The sequence below is a fragment of the Nuphar pumila genome, chromosome 5, assembly GCF_984573655.1.
Source record: "Nuphar pumila chromosome 5, dmNupPumi1.hap1.1, whole genome shotgun sequence".
NCBI classification, from domain to species: domain Eukaryota; kingdom Viridiplantae; phylum Streptophyta; class Magnoliopsida; order Nymphaeales; family Nymphaeaceae; genus Nuphar; species Nuphar pumila.
In genome coordinates this window covers 9,396,265-9,415,452 of record NC_143253.1, presented here as the reverse complement: position 1 = coordinate 9,415,452, position 19,188 = coordinate 9,396,265, and the positions used below count along the sequence as shown (strand labels likewise).

At 42.8% G+C, this 19,188-nt stretch overlaps 1 long non-coding RNA gene and 1 pseudogene across 2 annotated transcripts; one reads left to right on the top strand and one right to left on the bottom strand.

The window, feature by feature from the left end:
* Positions 1-1,269: 1,269 nt before the first annotated feature.
* Positions 1,270-13,848, bottom strand: LOC149836708 (uncharacterized). Its single transcript, XR_016432046.1, has 3 exons — positions 13,788-13,848; positions 3,567-3,673; positions 1,270-1,596 (listed from the first exon to the last, which is right to left on the bottom strand). It is a non-coding gene; the product is annotated as an uncharacterized LOC149836708 (long non-coding RNA).
* A 1,108-nt stretch (positions 13,849-14,956) lies between these two features.
* On the top strand, positions 14,957-17,296 carry LOC149836707 (pentatricopeptide repeat-containing protein At4g16835, mitochondrial pseudogene; annotated as a pseudogene). The gene has a single exon (XR_016432224.1). The product of XR_016432224.1 is annotated as a pentatricopeptide repeat-containing protein At4g16835, mitochondrial pseudogene (transcript).
* Positions 17,297-19,188: the final 1,892 nt, after the last annotated feature.

Here is a 19,188-nt window from a genome sequence, read left to right as displayed (position 1 = left end):
AGTTCCTTGAGGAACACCAGGAACCCAAAGTGGAGATGAAAAACACAGGTGTGCTTGGAAAATAGAACCTGCAATTCGTGCTGCATAATGTGGCTATTCCGTTAAGCATCTTCTACATACTACTGGTGCAGAATCCAGTATTTTGTTCATATAGAGTGATACCAACAGTTGCAAGACATCGTATCTTCCATTTTGTTGCTTCATGGAGAAGCATACTAGCAAACATTATGAGTGTATATATGCCTCTGTGTATGTAGAAGCGTATAATCATTGATATGGGTGTCTGGTGGGTGATTTTACGCTTTTCTGTCAAAATTGAAATCTATTATCATGATTACTGCTAGTCATTGGCAGCTAATATCAAATGGATGGGAATATCTTGACCCCTCCGGAAAATGATTCAACCAAGTAGTGAGTGCTATTATCTGCAGTTGGCTCGTTTTGCTTGGGATTCGTGGTTCTCTACAGCTTCTTTCAACTAGAACAATCCGTGGCAGGGAGGACATCAAAGGTTTTTACCAATCGGAGGCCTGCCAATGTGCGGTGGGTGATGGGGTTTTCCCTTGGCTTAGCTAAAAAAAAGTATGACATTAGCTACACTGTGTATCGCATCCGACCTGTCTGACCAAAATAGCATCATCTGGACTCGCTCCCTGGACGGCATTTACTCCACCTCATCGGCTTATTTCTCCCTCTCCGTGCCCGGTGTCAAGCTGCTGCCGCCAAATGCATATGGGCCGCTGGCCCATCGCCTAGGTCCAGGTTCTTTGCCTGGATCCTGCTTTATGACAGGGCACTCACACGAATATTCAGAAATGGGGATCCAGATGCCCAGCATTTGTCATTTGTGCAGGTGCAGCGAGGAGTCTGGCTTCCATCTGTTTTGGGAGTGCAGTTTTTTCCAGCACCTCTTCAAATCTGCCTGGGGATCCTTATGTCTGAAAGAAAAAAATGGCAATTCGTCTGGAGGTGTTGGATCATCACCTCTTGATGGTTCACATGGAAAGAAGGGAATTCCCGCATCTTTGCCAATGAGGTCCAACACCCGCAGCATATTTGCAACTGGCTTCTGTCTGAGATCTACCTCCTCGCTTTCATCAAATGGGACGCCAGGAACCTAGATTGGCTTCAAAACTTGTTTAAGGAAAATATGCAACTGTTCCATTCACTGAGGGTCGACTTCTCGTCGAGAACCCTCACCATGTAACATTTTTTTTCTCTCAAAATAAAAAGAAAATACACGAAAAAAGGAAGCGCATGAGTCAACAATTGCAACGGCCGTATCCATATGATAAACCAGTCACAGACAGCTAGTCCATTAGGTGTACATGCTCCACCAATTCTCTTCACGTCATCACTATGCTCTCTCAGAATATACACAACCATCATAGTTAATCATTCGTCTTCAAGTTATAGATAGATGATCACATATAATGTGTGATGCAACACAAATGATCCCTGTGAGTTTGTGGACAAGTATGACAAATCTTGCCTTGACTACTGATCAAGTGTTTGAGCATTAACAGCCTGCTTCTCAAAGGTGTAATGCAACTTCGTTCAACCCAGCGCACTGCCCTAGATTAAATCAACCTTTCTCTGCCGTGGTCATTATTCTTCAAGATACAAGAATTCAATGAGTGAGAGATAAAATGATTGCACATTCAATATGATACTGGTCTCAAACCAATAATAAACAAAGTTACCAAATGTCAATAGGACATGTTTTAGCGCCAATCAATATTTAAATGACTACAATCAATCAATCAATTTTTTCAATTTATCCAGTGCTTCTTTCCTGTGTTGTATCACTGCAACAGCTGACGCCTCAGTGAGATTGTCACAGGTCCTTTTGTGAGGAAGTTTCCGATAAATGTTCTTCCATTTAGATTCAAATGAGCATGCTGGCAGAGACAACAAATGAAAAAAGATACAACAACAACTACGCCTTCATCCCAACAAATGAATAAATGAAAAAAGATAAAACAAATAAAAAACAGAAAGGGTCATTGAGAGATGCGAAGCAACTGTTAGGAAAGTTTTAAAATTGGTGATTTCTTTCCACCAAAAGTGTTTTAAAAGGTTTAGTCTCATATCTAAGATAAATCAGTTTTTCTAGTGGTTTAAATAGAGGCTTTGTTCTCTATTCTTTACTTTGGTAAGCCTTGTGTCTTTTGGTGGCTTGCGGACGTTGTTGCGCATCGTGCAGCAACGGACGCGCTGTTTGCGCGCACGTGCACTTGAGGCGTTTTGATGGCGCACTTTGCATGCTCGCAGCGGTGCGAGGTGCAAATGTCAGTTTTGACTTTTCTGTTTTGAGTTATCTGGCCGTTTGAAAGGCTTTAAGTTGCATGTATATTGAGTTAATGTTGCATTGTGACTGTTGGACGGTTTTGAAGGCCTTTGATTGACAGTAAAAGGTGGGTGACCGTTCATGTACCTTTTCGTCCTATTTTCAAACCGTCAGATTAATGGCCATAATCTCATTTATCGCAAAACGTTTTGGCTCTCTAAAAGTCTATAAATATATTCTATTTTCATCTTTTGAATACACAAGAATTTTCTGACTCTCCGATCTTCTTCTTCCTTCTTCTCGATTTGGCTTGCTGAGTACAAGTGTGGTAGAGATCATCTGTCCTTACAAAGCAGTGACTCTCTTGAGGTTCAAGCCTAGTTGTATCCTGGGAACTCAGTCGCAACAAACCCATTTTCGCTTTTTTCAGACTTCCCGAAGTGGGGCGATTGAAGTTCTAAAGATAGCGATCTTAAGAACGTGCCTCTAGGCTTGAGATCTCTTTTCTGAAATCCATTTTTCACAAGGTTGGACTAACAGCAACATCTTCCTAATACAGGTTTTGGAGAGTGCTAAAGGTGTTTTTTGTAGATATGAGGGGATAATCTTCCATTGTCATGCACCAGAGTGTGAATGGGAGTAATAATAATGATTTGAAAGATAAAAAATTCAAGGTAGAAGAAAAAAACGAAATGGTTAGGGTTGTATTCCCAAATAAGGGAGGCCAGAAGTAGAATTTAAAAAATGCCCTTATGGTAATAGTATCTGTAGGCAGGAACATAGATACTGCCGCAGTCAGGCAATATAGCCATGACCAGTTGATACTGGTGATTGCCCAAGTTTAGTTGCTTACCCTAGCCCTAACTGGGCTATGTGAGTTGATAGATGGTCACTCAGCTTGACTTCCTAAAGTGAATCGGGGTGACCATGCTTCACAATGTGAGTTTCAGTCAACATCTACAGAGCTTCACAAGGATAACCAGATTTTCTTATATAGTATCCCTTCATACCAAGAATCAACAGAAGCAAGAAGAAGCATCAGGTACATGGTCCATTGTGATAATCATTGCCTATTTTGTTATAAGAGATAAGAAAATATAATGACACTTCAGATGGTAATTTGCTCGAGGAGATATAAATTATGATCTAATAGTATAACTCACTATTTTCCACTAAGAAACATGTGAATATAAATGACAAAATAAATATATGTTGATCCATATAATTGAATGTTGATAAAAGTTACCAGAAACCCTTGTCATCATGAAGAAATTACCTTCACTTTGATCACTAAAACCTTGAATAACACAAACACAAGTCCAAGGCCTTCCTGCTCGTGATGCTTTTGCTCCACCTTCAAGTACACCGTTGTGTTGCTTTAATCTTCAAAACAATAATAACTAGATCTAGTTACTATCGCAGTAAAAAACAGAGAGGTCATATTACACCAGTTTATCCATGATCTAAAACAGATATCCCCAATTTAGCATAATATGTATGAAATGTAAGACAGAAAAATGGTTCAAGAATGTATCGGAACATATTAGTATGATGTTCTGAGATGGTTGTGCTTTACAAAACGCAGCCATTAACCTAATCAACAGTGTATATAGAAAGGAATTTTTAAGTTCCAATCTTTCACCAACGACATCTAATAATCTTACACATTTGGATGGAAAATTCCTTGTAAAGAATGAGGAGATATAGACATTAAACCAAAATATCCTTCCCAGATTAAAGAGCAAGAAAATTGGTTTAGGCTTCATCGACCATGAATAATTTTTAAACCAGGACATTCAAGCGATTCACCAAAGGATGGAAAGGGAAAATTCAGTAACAAAGGCCAATCGCGTTTCTTCTTTCTTTTTTTTTGTTTCTTTTTTGAGGCAACATAAATAAATCTAATAAAACATGGAAAAATTACAGAAGAGGACCTGTTTGCCACTGGATCAAAAGAATAAATGAGCGTAAAAAGGAAACTACAGACAGGAACAACAGGAAAAGGAAACAATTTTCATTCTTTTAAAAGAAAAAATTTCTTACATTTTGACTTGATAAGATATCCTCAAGGAAAGAGATGAACATTTTGATCAGTATTTGCATCTAAGACTTGTCAAGTTTATAAAATGGACAACGTATGAAAATTGTCCACCCGGACCTCAGCAAATGGGAATCTTGATAACAAAGAATCCCAGATAATAACTGGACTTCTACATTTTTAATTTAAGACTGCTTTTCTATTAGCAAATTATCAATCAATGTGCAGTAAATCATCCAAAGAATGTCACGTTTGAGATCTTTCCGAATATGCAGAGCAAGCATATAAGAATAATAAGAACGCTGTATGCATCCCCCAAAGAAAGAAGAATGAAAGAGTTATAAACAACCCCTTTGCGGAATATCTCACGAACACCAGGATAATAAATGTTGGAGAAAAAGTTCAACATTCTGAATCCCAATATTAGTTAGATGGGGTGTTTAATCAAATTGGAAAAAACACTAACACAAACCATATTGTAAATCGTGATTCATGAATTAGTGGTTTATGGCCAACTTTGAATCAGGAAAAAGAAATTATCCCCATCATTGGTGTGTCGGCTTATTCTCAAAATCAAAACCGGAATGCAAATACGTACTGGTAGATGCCATGATGCAAGGTGCGGGTGCTCGGCATTGTCCTCTGCCTATCGACGCCCACGATGAGCCTAAGCCTTCAAGTTGATGGTGAGCAGGACCCTGAAACCAAACCGGAACTTCTAGAATGTGGGCAGGCTGTTGGCTGCACTCATCATATAGTCCAGCCCCTTTTTTATAATGGGAGATAGGGGGTGGTTATGGAATGTGGTCTCTCTACACTCACGTAACCTTCACCCCACTAACACCCATAAACTGCCCACTAACAACCCACTTACCAAAGTGTCAAACTTGGTCACCCTATGAGTTAACCCAGACCCGAAATGCCCAACATTCTTCCACTTGACTCATTGACACTAAAAGTGTACTAAATCACGGTTTATATCATTATCTCGATTTAATTCTTCATGTGGATTAAGATGCTATCTTGTATCACAAGAATGAATCATGTGAGTCATGAAGATGAATACATCTTTATGAAATGTCATATTTTCATTTACTACAATACAATTCATTTTTAGTACTTTAAGATGTTAAAATTACCTTTATGAATAGGTTGGTTTTTAACCTATTATATTGGTTCTTTAATATTGTTATTTTGCTATTCTCTCTAACCAAATGGGAAATCCTTTATGCAAAATCAACAATATACAAAGTCATAGAGAATCAATTGATTTTCACAAATGTGATCACATACCCTTTTAGTGTCAATGAGTCAAGTGAGAAAATATTGGACATTTGGGTTTGGGTCCAACTCATAGTATGACCCAGTTTGACACTATGAGTGGATTAGTGGGGCTGTTAGTGGGCACTAAATGGGTGTTTAGTGGGGTGGAGGTTACGTGAATGTGAAGATCTCACATTCTGTAACCATCCTATCTTCCATGGTTGGACTATATGATGAGGATAATAATAAACGATAGCCTCTAGCCTATTGTCCCTAACTGTCATTGGGTAATGAGCCCACACATCACGAAAATCAAGAGTTGCAAACGTATTGACATGGCAATATAACACAAAAATCAAAGATACCAAAATTCAAAGAAACCAACATTGGAATGATCTACACGCTTAACCAAAAAATCGTTCCAATGAAGGAAATGAGAATTCTTAGGGAGTTTCATACCGATGATTGAAATTGATGGTGGCAGGTAGGTTCGCCGGTGGCCTGCAGAGAGGATGAAGTAGACGCCCCACCCACTTTTCCTCTTTGATCTGTTATTGGCATTAGATGAACTGGCTGCTACTCCCAAATCTTGATGAGTCAAATTGGCAATGGTTGTGGTTGTGGTTGTGGTGGTCTTCAGACATGCTTTTGGTCATGGGCGTCACTTCACAGATCAGAATTTCTCAGACAATCTCATAAGCTCTCTCTCTCTCTTCGCTTCATAGATCGAAATTTCTCAGACAATCTCTCTTTCTCTCTCTCTCTCTCAAGGATGGAGACGAACTTGTAGTAGAGGAGGACCTCTCTCTCTCTCTCACGCCTTGGGGTTTCGCCTCCCTCCTCCCCACCCCTTCTTTTCGTACCTCATCCTTCTCCGACCTGCAGACTGAGTACACCACGTCGGTCGCCGGTGTATCCCCATATCCCTCTCTCCCCTCTCATTTCACACCCCTCTTACTCTCCCTCCCTCACTTGAGCCCTCTCTTTTTCTGCAACCTCTCGTCTCCAACCCCTTATCCCTCTCCCTCTCGCACCTGCATCTGCTCCTGCGCCTCACTCCTCCCCACCCATTACTTTTGTACCTCATCCTTCTTCGACCTGTCGGCCGAACACACCATGTCGGTCATCGGTGTATCTCAATCTCCCTCTCTTCCCTCTCGTTTCACACCCCCTCTTACTCTCCCTCTCCCACCCATGCCCCTACCTCACTCGAGCCCTCTCCCACCCGCGCCTGCACCTCCATCCTCCCCACCCCTTCCTTCCATACCTTATCCTTCTCCGAGTAGCGATGTTGCGCGGTCCATGCCCATTGTCTTAAGAAGGGGTTGAAGGGATCGCCAGCCTCAAAGAACCACATTTCCCACCTACACTGCTCCTTACCAAGAACTTTGTACAAAGAAGGTTGAAACCCTATCCCTCTGCCCCTCTCGATCTCCACTCGAGTCTCATCTTTGTCCTGCAATCTGTCCTCCACTGCCACCATTCCAGTATCGATGACGATGGGAGATTGAGAGTTTTCGACATCCAGTCAGCGGTGAAGGAGTCGTGCAGGAATCATACCTAGGTCGACCACCGGATGCATCTGTCCATCGCACCTCTGGCAGCCATTTCTCTGGAGATTTGCGGGTTTCATTACTGCTAAAGAGGGCCATCGACAGTAGATCCTCAGTTTTTTGGAGATTTGAGGGTTGTATCACCCTCGCTCACACGCCGTGCTCCAGCCCTAGGTCGACCACCGGCTGCAACTGTCCACCGCGCCTCCGGCAGCCAAGTGTTTATTCTCTCTCCCATCTCTCTCTCTCTCATGAGTTGCTCGTCGCACGTTTTTTGGGGTCTTGCTTACAATCACTCTTTGAGAGCAAATCAGCGGGCCCTCCATATCATTCAGGATGCTCTTAATGACTAGGGCGCAACATTCGTCCTCCGACGGTGGGGTTTCGATGTTGACCTGCCATTCAGACTCAAGTATCATTTTTTCTCCAATCTCTCAGAGGTCTTCGGTTTATGCCTGGATGCGGGTTCTCTTCATATCTCGGACATCAGAAAATTTATTTGTGCCGTTAGGAGGGAGCCTCTCGAAGTCTGTTCTCTCACGGCGTTGCTTGAACCACCTTTCTTTTTTCAGAAGCTTCCGTGTTGGGTCGTTGATGGGGGCTGGCAGCAGGTCTCGTTTCTATGACAAAGATCATTTTGCGCCCTTCGCACAAGATCTCAGTTGCATCACACTACACCGGGGGATTGGTGGTGTGCAACATGTTTATCTCTGAATTTTCAGAAACACTTTGATTGTCATAGGTGTCGTTCATCTTTCCTTGCTCGTCGTCGTCCATTTTGGAAGAGAAGGCGAACAAATGTTTCTTACCACCATTCAATCGGAAAGCCTCTTCACTCCCGCGATTCTTCTGTGTTGGGGAGCCACTTGGCCCGTCAGAGTTCTAGGCGGCCGATGCAACATACTTCTTTCTCGCCATGGGTGCATATTGGAGATCTTCAGGAGCCGGAGATTACTTTTCATGCCATCAAGATTGGGACTATCTGGGTCCAGTCTGACTATCCCATGCTCTGCCCAGACAGTTCACCAGAAAATCCTTTTCGACTCTGATTTTGGCTAAATGGTCACCATCTCCGGCGTACGATAGCAAACCCCTCACGTCTGTTCGACTCCTTGTATCCCACTTCTAACAGCCGTTGAACGTGCTGTTGGGGGCCCACAAAAAATCTAGTGCAACTAATTTTAATTATTATCCTACTGGTGATCAGTCCATCATTATTCCCCATGCTCATGCCCATCATGGATTCTCTGTCAGTGACTCTGCGCTTTACACGACTAGCACCCCTTCCTGAGGTGGATTGATGATGTGGTTGGACAGTTACGCAAAAGGTAGGCAAAGGTCGATTTTGCCCTCATCCTTCATTATTTTTTCAATAAGGCATTTTGATTATTTGGCGGTTCACATTATGGTGTTTAATGTTCGCTCCACTGAGGCTCACAGATGCATGATTATTGGCCTATCAGTTCTTTTTCCTTTCTTGCCTGTTGTCACTGAGGTCACTACTACTGCCCCTGTCGTCACTGATTCTGCATGTAGTTCTTTGGGGGGGGTGGATCTCCCTTACGCTCCACCCCTTCCTCGGCAACGCCCACCTCTATCGCCTTTGGGTGTTGAGGTTGAAGAGGCAACCTAGATGCTTGATATCTCTTTCCTCGTCGTAGCTGCTTCATATAATTGTCGATATGATATCTACCATTTCGGCAGTCTCTACTATCGTATGTGGCTCCTTAGTTCCTTCACTTGGTGTTGCCTCCGGTCTGAGGGGTGATTCTTTCGATTCTTTGAGAGCTACTGAGCGTGCGGGGGTTGTTCGGCATCGACACATTAGCAATGGTAGTAGAAGTAGGAGGAGCAACCCATTCAATGTTACGACTTTCGATGGCAGGTCTCCACGAAGGTCGAAGAGGCCACACACTCCCTGGATTTTCTCTGATTGCGTGTCATGAAGTCTCTTTGTTGGAATACCAGAGGCTTGAATTGCCCTGCCAAGCGTATGTTTCTGGCTAATTGGGTTAGACAGGAGAAGCCTGACCTGATTGCTATTTATGAAACCAAAATGAATGACGTTTCTCGTTTTGTTGCCTCTACTATTTTTTTAAGCCTGCTGTCAGCCATGCCGGTGGTATCCTTATTTTGGAGAAGCAGTCTTTACAAATTTTCCAGCTGGACATGGGTCATTTTTCATTATTTGTTGCCTTCACTTTACAAGATAGTGGCAGGGGAGTCATGGTCACTATTGTGTATGGCCCTAATCACGCTGTCATGAGGCCTGCTTTCTGGAATGACTTAAATATGATCGTTATCTCAAACAGGAAGTACCATTTTCTATTGAGAGATTTTAATTGCCTTTTGCCCATTCATGATTCTAATAACCTTGTTTTTCCTAATCCATCTATGCGAGGTTTTCAAGATTTTGTTCATCAACATCACCTTTACCTAGGGATGGCAGTGGACCGGGGGAAAGCGGGGCCCCGCCCCGCCTCGCCCCGTTTGGACCGGGGATGAAGGGTATGAAACGGGGATGGAGGCGGGGGTGGAGGATAAATTCCATCCCCGCCGCGGAGGCGGGGCGGGGGTGGACGTGCACTTTTCCCCGCCCCACCCCGTCCCCGCCACGATCCCCGCCTAATCCCCGCCCCGACCACTTTTCCCCGCAATATCCCCGCCCCGCCTCCGCCCCGTTTGGACCGGGGATGAAGGGTATGAAACAAGGATGGAGGCGGGGGTGGAGGATAAAATCCATCCCCGCCGCGGAGGCAGGGCGGGGGTGGAGGATAAAATTTTGAGGCGGGGCGGGGGTGGAAACCTTGTCCCCCGCCCCGCCCCGCCCCACTGCCATCCCTACCTTTACCCTATTCCTTTTATCGAGGAGCGTTTCTCTTGGTCGAATAGTCGGATTTGCCCATGCTATAGAGTTCTTGATAGGGTTTTTGTCACTCCAAATCTGTTGGATCTCATTCCCGATGTCAAGTGTGTCTTGCTAGCTCTTTCTATCTCGAATCATGGTCAATTAATCACTCTTTGGGGGATGGTTTTAAATCTGCCAGGAGTTTTGTGTTTGAACAATGGTGGCTCCAAGAGCCAGACTTTCACACGATTATTTCTGACTCTTAGAACAAACTCTTAAATGAGCAGTGGGCGGCTATCCGGTGTCATGAGAAGTTATTTCGTCTCACAAAGGATATCAAGGCTTGGCTTCATAATTGAGATGTGGTTAAATTTCAATAAATGGTTGCTTGGGAGCAAGATATTTTGGTGTTGTATCAAACTATGTTTTCTCCAGAGTCTCTATCTGATTTGCACCTGAATAGTTTGCAGGCCAGATCCATTGAGTTATCAATGCTTTTGAAAAACTGGAGGGTCAAGGAGGAAATTAGATGAAAGCAGTGGGCAAGGGTAAAATGGTTTGCGGCTGGAGATGGTAATACTAAATTTTTTCACTCATATGCTTTTCATCGTCATAGGAGGAATGTCGTTCCATCAATCACCATTGAAAGTGTTTCATACTTTAATCAACACGTTATTTCAGTTGTCACTCAGTATTTTAAAGATTTATATTCTATTTTGCTTACCGCGGAGGGTGTCATTGGTCTTGTTTTTGTTGGTTCGATTCAGCAAGATCAAGCCAAATCTATGCAAATGAAGTTCTTTGAAGACGAGATTCTTAGAACCATCAAAGGTTTGTTGGGGTGAAAAGCTCCAGGTTCTGATGGGTTTCATGTGGATTTCTTTAAAAAAATTTGGTCTTGTGTCAAGTCTGATGTTATTAATATGTTTGATGAGTTCTATCACAACTTCAGATTGCCTATTCAAACCCACTTGGCAATTATTTCTTTAATTCTGAAAGAGATGTTGTCACTTATATCTCTAGGTTTTGCTCGATTTCTGTTATGAGTGTCCTCTATCAGATGATCGCCAAGGTGTTGGCTAATAGGTTGAAGGTCGTGGCTCACCAAATAATTTCAAACTCTCAGTTCACTTTTATCCACAATAAGAGGATTCACCATTCTTTTATCTTGGCCTCTAAAGTCATTCACTCCTTATATCTTAGTGGTCAGCTGTATTTTTCTCTTAAATTAGATTTTCATAAAGCCTTTGATTTTGTGCATTGGTCCTTCTTATTTCAAATGTTATCAAATTTTGGCATTGGTTATCATTTTTCTGGGTGGGTGAGGAAATTGCTCTCTAATGCTCAGGTCATGATTAAGATTAACGACATTAGAGGTGGTCAGATCAAGTTGGGGCACAGATTACGGCAAGGTTGTCCTCTCTCGCCTTTGCTGTTCAATGACATTGTTGAGGGTCTCGTGGTGTTGCTTAAGCGTGCTGCGAAAAAGCATCTGATAGATCCTTTAGATGTTTCAGATTTCCCGGACCATATTCTTATTTATGCTGATGATATAATTATTTTTGGGTGAGCAAACGTGCAGCAAATGCTTAGATTCAAACTTATTCTCTAGTTTTTTCTCTTTATGGGCTTTCTCTAAATGATAGCAAATGCTCTCTTACTATGTTCAATGTTGAGTCTTCTATGCTTACAGCGGGACAATGGAGTTTTAATTGTATGATCTCTGAGTTGCCGATGACATATTTGGGTTTGCCGTTACAAGTGAAGCGCCTCTCCTCCGCTGCTTGGGCTCCAACTATTCAAAAAGTGAAAAACAAGCTTTTTTCGTGGCAGGCGTCTTATCTCTCCATCGTTGACCGTCTAACTTTAATTAAACATATTCTTTCCTCTATCCCTGAATTTTTCATGTCAATGTTCGTGATGCCTATGGGTGTGGAGAAGCAAATTTGTCGTTTAATGACGGATTTCCTTTGGTCTGGGTGTCAACTACAAGGTAAGCGCCATTTGGTTGGTTGGTGAACGGTGGTGTTACATAGGCGTATGGTTGGCTTAGGTGTTTTTGCTCCAAGACAGAGGAGTATTGCTCTTGTGGCCAAGCAATGTTGGATGGCCCATCAACCAGGTTCTCCATGTGATCGTTTGCTTTATGCTAAATATGGTTCTCTTGATTTATCTCTCCTTCATCATGGAGCCCGGGGGTTGGCGATCTCGCACTTGTGAAGCATGTGGCTGAGAGCCTTATTATTTTTTAGAGATCAAATTGGGGATGTGAAAAATTATGATAAGTGGTTGCAATGGGCGATTGCGCCAAATGGTGTATTTCATACCCACAAAGTGTATAGATCGTTGCTCTCCTCGATGAATGATTGGTTCCCTGAGTACGTGTTATGGGCTAAGGGCCTTTTCCCAAGGTCTTGGGTCTTGGCTTGGTTAATTTTGCATGATAGGGTTCAGAATCACAGTTATTTAAAGAAGTCAAGTTTTCAATTTCCTAGCTGGTGTGTGCTTTGTCAAGCTGCTGAAGAAACTACCTTTCATTTATTTTGGTCATGCCCAATCTTTGTGGTCCTATTTAATAGGACGTGGAGATCTCTTGACGTAATTGTCAAAGAGGAGTCTTTCACACTTGATCTGCTCCTGGGCCCTCTTGAAATTAAACGATGCAAACAATGGAGGCTGATTTGGAAGACGTGGTTGCTTACTACTTGGTCATTTATTGGGATAGCGTGCAATGATGCTATTTTCCGTCAAATTTCGGTCGTCTTTAATAATCTTGTCCATAAAATCTTTGTTGATGTATATGCGATTCTACGTATGCATCTTAGAGACCTCTCCTTCCCTCTAATCAATGTTCACTCATCGGTGGTGCCTTCTAGTCCAGCGGATCCTGGTTGAGCTTGGCTTTATTGTCTGTGTTGCTATCTGTGTATAGTTTCTTTTTCTTTAGCTTCTTATTTTTCTATATTTCTATTTTTGTTTTTTATCTTGTTCGGATCATGGGTTCAACATTTTGTTGATCTTCATGAATGGTAATGTTGATGTTCTTTGGGCTCTCTCTCTCCTTTGGGCTTTGAATGCTTCCATAGCTTTGTAAAATTTGCATGCACGCTGGTTACTTTTTATTTATTTGCATATAGTGGCCTAATCTATCGCAACTTTATGTTGAACTAAGCCACTTTCCATTGTTTTTTTTTTTAATTTATAACTCTAAGAAACCCCACCGGACACTAAGGCCTAGTCGTGCTGGCTTAGCCGAACATACCTAGGATCATGGCAGCGTAAAACTTCGAGGCTAGGACCCCTGCCCCCAAGCCTACGCTAAGCATTGGACGACGATTATGAGAATCAAACATTTACTGCTCGTCTAGCAGCCAAGTCTCCACCCCCACTACGCCAACCACTCTTGGGACAACTTTTCTCATTTTCTGCTTTGGCGTCGATCTCACCTTCCTCTCATTTTCTCATTTGGGTGTTGATCTCACTGAGGGGATTCTCTCCCACATCCCTCTCCTCTCCATCGTCCGAGCATGCTAACAAAATGCTGGAGCCAAGTGAACCATCAATTCAAAACTTCAAAGATGGTTCTCTTTTCTTGAACATGATGCGAGAATACTATTTTGGGATTATGGCAGAGCAACGAACCAAGCCACTCATGCTAGTGAAATAGGTCGGGCGACCGATTACAAGCTGCATATGTGCATACATCCACCTAACGAGCACGACATTCACAGAACTCAAAATTCAAGCAAACGAACTGCAACAAGTGCAAAAGAACGGGATGAGGAAGACAATTACCTGTCAACGCTTGAGCCGCTGGATCGGTGCCTTTTTTGGCTGAGGGATATTGAACGTGCCGGAGATGTCGTCGGGGTGCTCACCACAGCCATCGGCCCTCCAAAGAGCGAACCCACCACTGCCGACCGGACGATCAAGCCGCGATCTTTCTACGAGGTTGGTTGGGTGGTGGTGCTAAGTGGAGGTGGATCTAAAGAAAGAGAGAGCCAGTGCCCTTCTGCCTTGCTCAATGGGTGGAGAGAGAGACGCATCCATGGTCGCACCGCACCCGTCGATGTTTTTTTTTTTAATGTTTCTTTCATTTCTGTTCTTTCAGGAGGAAGGTGGATCGAAAATTACACATTGACATATTTGTTAAAAATGATGATCTCGATGTCTTTCGTTTCATGTATCGCATGAGACGAGCCATCAAACATTCCCTTAAGAAAGGGCACACATGTTAGACCAACCTATTTTTCTGCAGAAAGTGGCTGGCCTTCAGAACCCGAACGCTGTGCAAACTGCCAACCAATAATCTTATTTTTTTTTTTTTTTGTCTTTTTTCGGGCCAAGGAACTTCCAAATTATCAACGAACATTGACAAGCTTTTTTTTTTTTAGTAAAGTTGTTGAATTTCTCTTACCCACTGTAGAGTACACCCAGCTTTGACCTTGTGGCAAGGGGCGGCCTAAGAGTTGGATTTCAAAATGAGCTCACTCTGACCCCTTGGACCCGAAGAAACCGCACCCGGCACAAAGACCTGATCGTGCTGGCTCAGCCTGCCATACCTACGGTCGTCGTGCCAGTCTGAATCTAGGACCCTGCCCCGGGGTGTTTTACTGAGCTTGAAAATAAGAATTTAAGCACAAGCGTAGCCCAACCCAGCAAGATACTCCATCCATAAAAAAAACAAGGTGGTTGGGAGGAACTTATATGTTGCTTGACCCAGCTGAGAGAGAGAGATTTGATGGAGGGGTGTTATGTTAATCAAGAGTAGAGTCACCTTTTTAGCAATTTGTGATGTATCCACTCCCCATTCATTCTACCCTTTTAGCTTCTTCTTCTCTTCCCTATCTCGTCTATCCCACCACCATTCACTGTACCCAAACGCTGGACAGAGTGATTCCCACAATGGGGAGGCTTGTTTTCCTCTATCACCTGCAAGGCATTCAAAATCTCTCTCTTTCTACATGGTTCCCGCCCCTAAGGTGACCCCATCAATACTTTCTTCCAACAGGAAGATCACGGAATACATAAGAAGCGGAAATGTGGGAGCCGCACGAAAAGTGTTCGACGAAATGCCTGAGAGGACCATCGTGACTTGGAACTCCATGCTTGCTGGTTATGCTCAGCCTGGAAGCTTGGCGGCTGCATGTGAACTGTTTGATAGAATCCCTCATCCGGATGTCGTCTCTTGGAATACGATGATCTCTTGCTACATTCAGAATGGCAAGGTGGATGCTGCATTTGGGGTCTTCAGCCGGATGCCTGTGAAGGATACGACCTCTTGGAATACCATGATCTCGGGCTTCTCTCAAAGTCATAGGATGGGTGATGCTGTCCGTTTGTTTGAGGCAATGCCGGTAAGAAATGTAGTTACATGGAATGCCATGCTCACGGGTTATGTGCAGTGTGGTGATTTGGAGAAGGCATTGAGTTTCTTCAGTCGGATTCCTGAGAAAAATGTGGTTTCTTGGACTTCCATGATCAGTGGGTACATGCAGCGGGGGAAAGTTCAAGATGCAATCCGACTTTTTGGTGAAATGCTTGACCCCAATTTAGTTACTTGGAATGCCATGATGTCTGGATATATACAGAATGGTTGGGCCGAGGATGCACTGAAGCTGTTTCGCTCGATGCTACAGCTAAGAATGCAACCAAATCAGTCAAGTTTCAGTAGTGTTCTTGCAGGTTGTGGTAGTCTTGCTGCATTAGAGATGGGTAGACAGGTACATCAATATGTATGCAAGACTAAATTTAGCTCTGATACCACTACGGGTACATCCTTGCTTAGTATGTATTGTAAATGTGGTGAGTTGGAAGATGCACGCAAGGTTTTCTTGGGAATGCCCAGGAGGGATGTAGTTACATGGAATGCCATCATTGCAGGGTATGCCCTCCATGGTTTTGCCAATGATGCACTTTGTTTCTATGAAGAGATGAAAATAGATAGGATCCAGCCAAATAACATCACTTTTGTTGCTCTTTTGTCTGCCTGCAACCATGCGGGGCTTGTTGATCGTGGGCGCCTATATTTCCAGTCCATGTTAGATGATCGTGCCATTGAACCGAAGCCTGATCACTATACTGTCATGGTTGATCTGCTTGGTCGTGCAGGACTGTTGAAGGAAGCCATGGATTTGATTGATACAATGCCCTTCCAACCCCATGCTGCCATTTTTGGGACTTTATTGGGTGCTTGCAGGATACACAAAAATGTCGAATTGGCCAAATATGCAGCTGAAAGATTACTTGAGTTGGAGCCTGCAAATGCTGCAGCTTATGTGCAACTAGCAAATGTGTATGCAGTCATGGGTTGCTGGGGTGATGTTTCCAGAATTAGGCTGTTAATGAAAGCAAATGATCTAGTAAAGACCCCAGGATACAGCTGGATTGAAATTAAAAACCATGTCCATGAGTTCAGATCGGGTGATAGATTGCACTTTCAATTGGCGTTGATTCACAAGAAGTTGGATGAATTGGAAAAGGCAATGAAGTTGGTTGGATATGTACCTGATCTGAGCTATGCTTTGCACGATGTGAGGGATGAGCAGAAGGAGCTCCTTCTTTCTCATCACAGTGAGAAGTTGGCAATTGCTTTTGGGCTTATCAATACACCTGCTGGCACGAAGATTAAAGTTTTTAAAAACCTTAGAGTTTGTGGGGATTGCCACACTGCCACCAAGTTCATCTCTGCAATTGAAGGCCGGGAAATAATTGTAAGAGACACAGTTCGGTTTCATCATTTCAAAAATGGAAGTTGCTCTTGTGGAGATTACTGGTGACCGTACATAAAGATAGAATCTCCTGTGGCGTTTACGGGCCACAATATTTTGCACTATATCTGTCAGCTCCACAAGTTTCAGTGCAAGACAAATTATCCTCATTCCAAAAGCAAATGTTGCGGAAAAGATTGTTAGATTCCCTGATAGACAGTATGGTGGAGGCAGGGGTGGCATTGCTGAGGCTAATAGCTTGAATGGCAGGACGTTTGATATTTAGAATGTTATGCTACTTAGCTTAGTGCAGACTTTATAGGTATATGGGCTAAATGACTTTCTTCAAAATCTTGAAGTGCTTGGATAGCTTCAGTTTTAAGCAACATCTCACTTTTGAAGCGGGAGGCTTCCAATGGGCTAGTCACTGCATCTTTATACGGCATATATTGATGGCCATGATTGTTTATTTTGCAAGATTTCCCATTTTTAGATGGCTATGTTCCATCATATTGTTAAATTGAATCTTTCAATATCTTGAAGTTTGGAACTGATCCGTACATCATTGAAGGCTGGACTACTCATCAAAACTAACAGGCAGACATTAGCTTGTTTCTGATACAGAGCTTTGATATTGTTCTGTACCTTGTTTTTATTTTTTTGACATTCAATTTCTCCATTCACTTTGTTCTATTAACCCTATACTATGTAAAGTCCTAAATTCAATCAAAACAAAGTCAAATTCTGAATTAGTTGTTGATGCGTGTGACCCTTAAACATTTCGATTAATCTTGAAGATAATTTACTTCCCGAGGTCCATACGGGAATTTGTTCTCATCTTGTGCTTAAAGAGGGTATGAGCCTTGTTTTTTTTTTAAAAAAGGTGCCGTTCTGAGCCAAGTCCTTGCAATATAACCTTGGAATTGGCCTACTGGAGGATGCCGTGTGCTTTGCAGTTAACACTTTTGTTTTGATGCATTCGTGCACCTTTTGTTAATTGCCCAGATTTTTTTTTCTTTTTTCAATATTCCAGGAGTGGAAGTGATCTAGCTGTGCTGGGTTAACCTGCCAAGCTTATGGTTGCACACCCAGATGTGTAAAACTTTGTGGGTAGAACCCCCTTACCTAGGGCCCATACTTTATGCCTTCACACAGGAACTGCCTCCCCGGGGCTTCAAATTTGTGACGTGTGATGTGCACCGGCCCCAAATTGGAACCCCTAGCAGCTGAGGGAGGATCAGGTGTAATGTGATTGAACACTTTTAGTGTGCTGCTGCACCTGTTCACCCTCCATATTTGGAATACAACCTGTCAGCTGTGGGGCCCAACAGCAGATAGTATGTGATCAGGTGCAGCAGCACACCAAAAGTGTGCAATCACGTTGCATCTGATCTTCCCTCTAGCAGGTTGCCCCCTCTTGGGCTAATTACTCAGAACACTTTGCTGGGTGTTACACTCTCACCCAAGGAAATTCTCTTTCCTTTGAAAGAACTAATTTGGAGGAAAAGTGCTTTTCCGGTGCAGAGGTATGAACTCATTTTGACAGGAAATCAGCTTTTTTGCATTTATTATGTGGGTCACACCATATATTTTACATAGACAATATGCGTTGCGTTGCATGTCTACGAAGCAATCTTGATTCTTGATTGGATCAACTAGGCAGAGTGGACCAATTGGATTTATTTCCGACAGTGACCACTCAACAAGTTTTTGTTTGCTCTGCATGCTTTAGCAGTTGCCTCCCTTAAATTAAAAACAACAAATAATGATGCTGATTAAGATCATGAAATAAGAAATACATCTTTTGAATTGCTAAAGTATGGACCTTGATGGTTGTTGCCATCTCATAAACAGGCTGATGTTATCTGTCAGGTCTTTTAACAAATCATTAACACTTGAAGACTAATGGTCTATCTGAAATGAGTATTTCTTGTGATCAACTGGTATTCATCTTAGAAGCAATCCATAGTCCCATGTGGAAAGCGGACATGAGGATAAAATAGTAGAGTGGACCAGAGCTGTGCACTAGCTCTCCCTCATCTTGATCAATTATTTGAAGTAGTTTTCCAGGATTATAGAAATATAATATGCGTTGACAGAATATAAAGATGCTTTTATTCCTAGCTGGCCATACTTTGCATGCTCTCTTGAACTATAATACTAAACAACTTTTTGACATTAGTGTCATAACAAAAATCAATCACCAAAGACAAATACCAGCCCAAACAAAGGACGTCCAAAACATCTAGGAACCATTTTTTTTTAAAGGCAAGCTGGGGGCTGACACCTACCAGAACAGCCGCCCCATGTGGCAGAATGATTTGATCCTTGGCCTTCAGCTTGACACAGGACCCCGCTTACCACAAGTGATGCCACCTCGGTGTCTAGGAACATCTTATCTTACCAACATGCAAAGTGGCATCTCAATTAAGGGTTGGATATTAGACCAGGTACCGGTTGGGCCATCAGGTACTTGTCCAGAATGA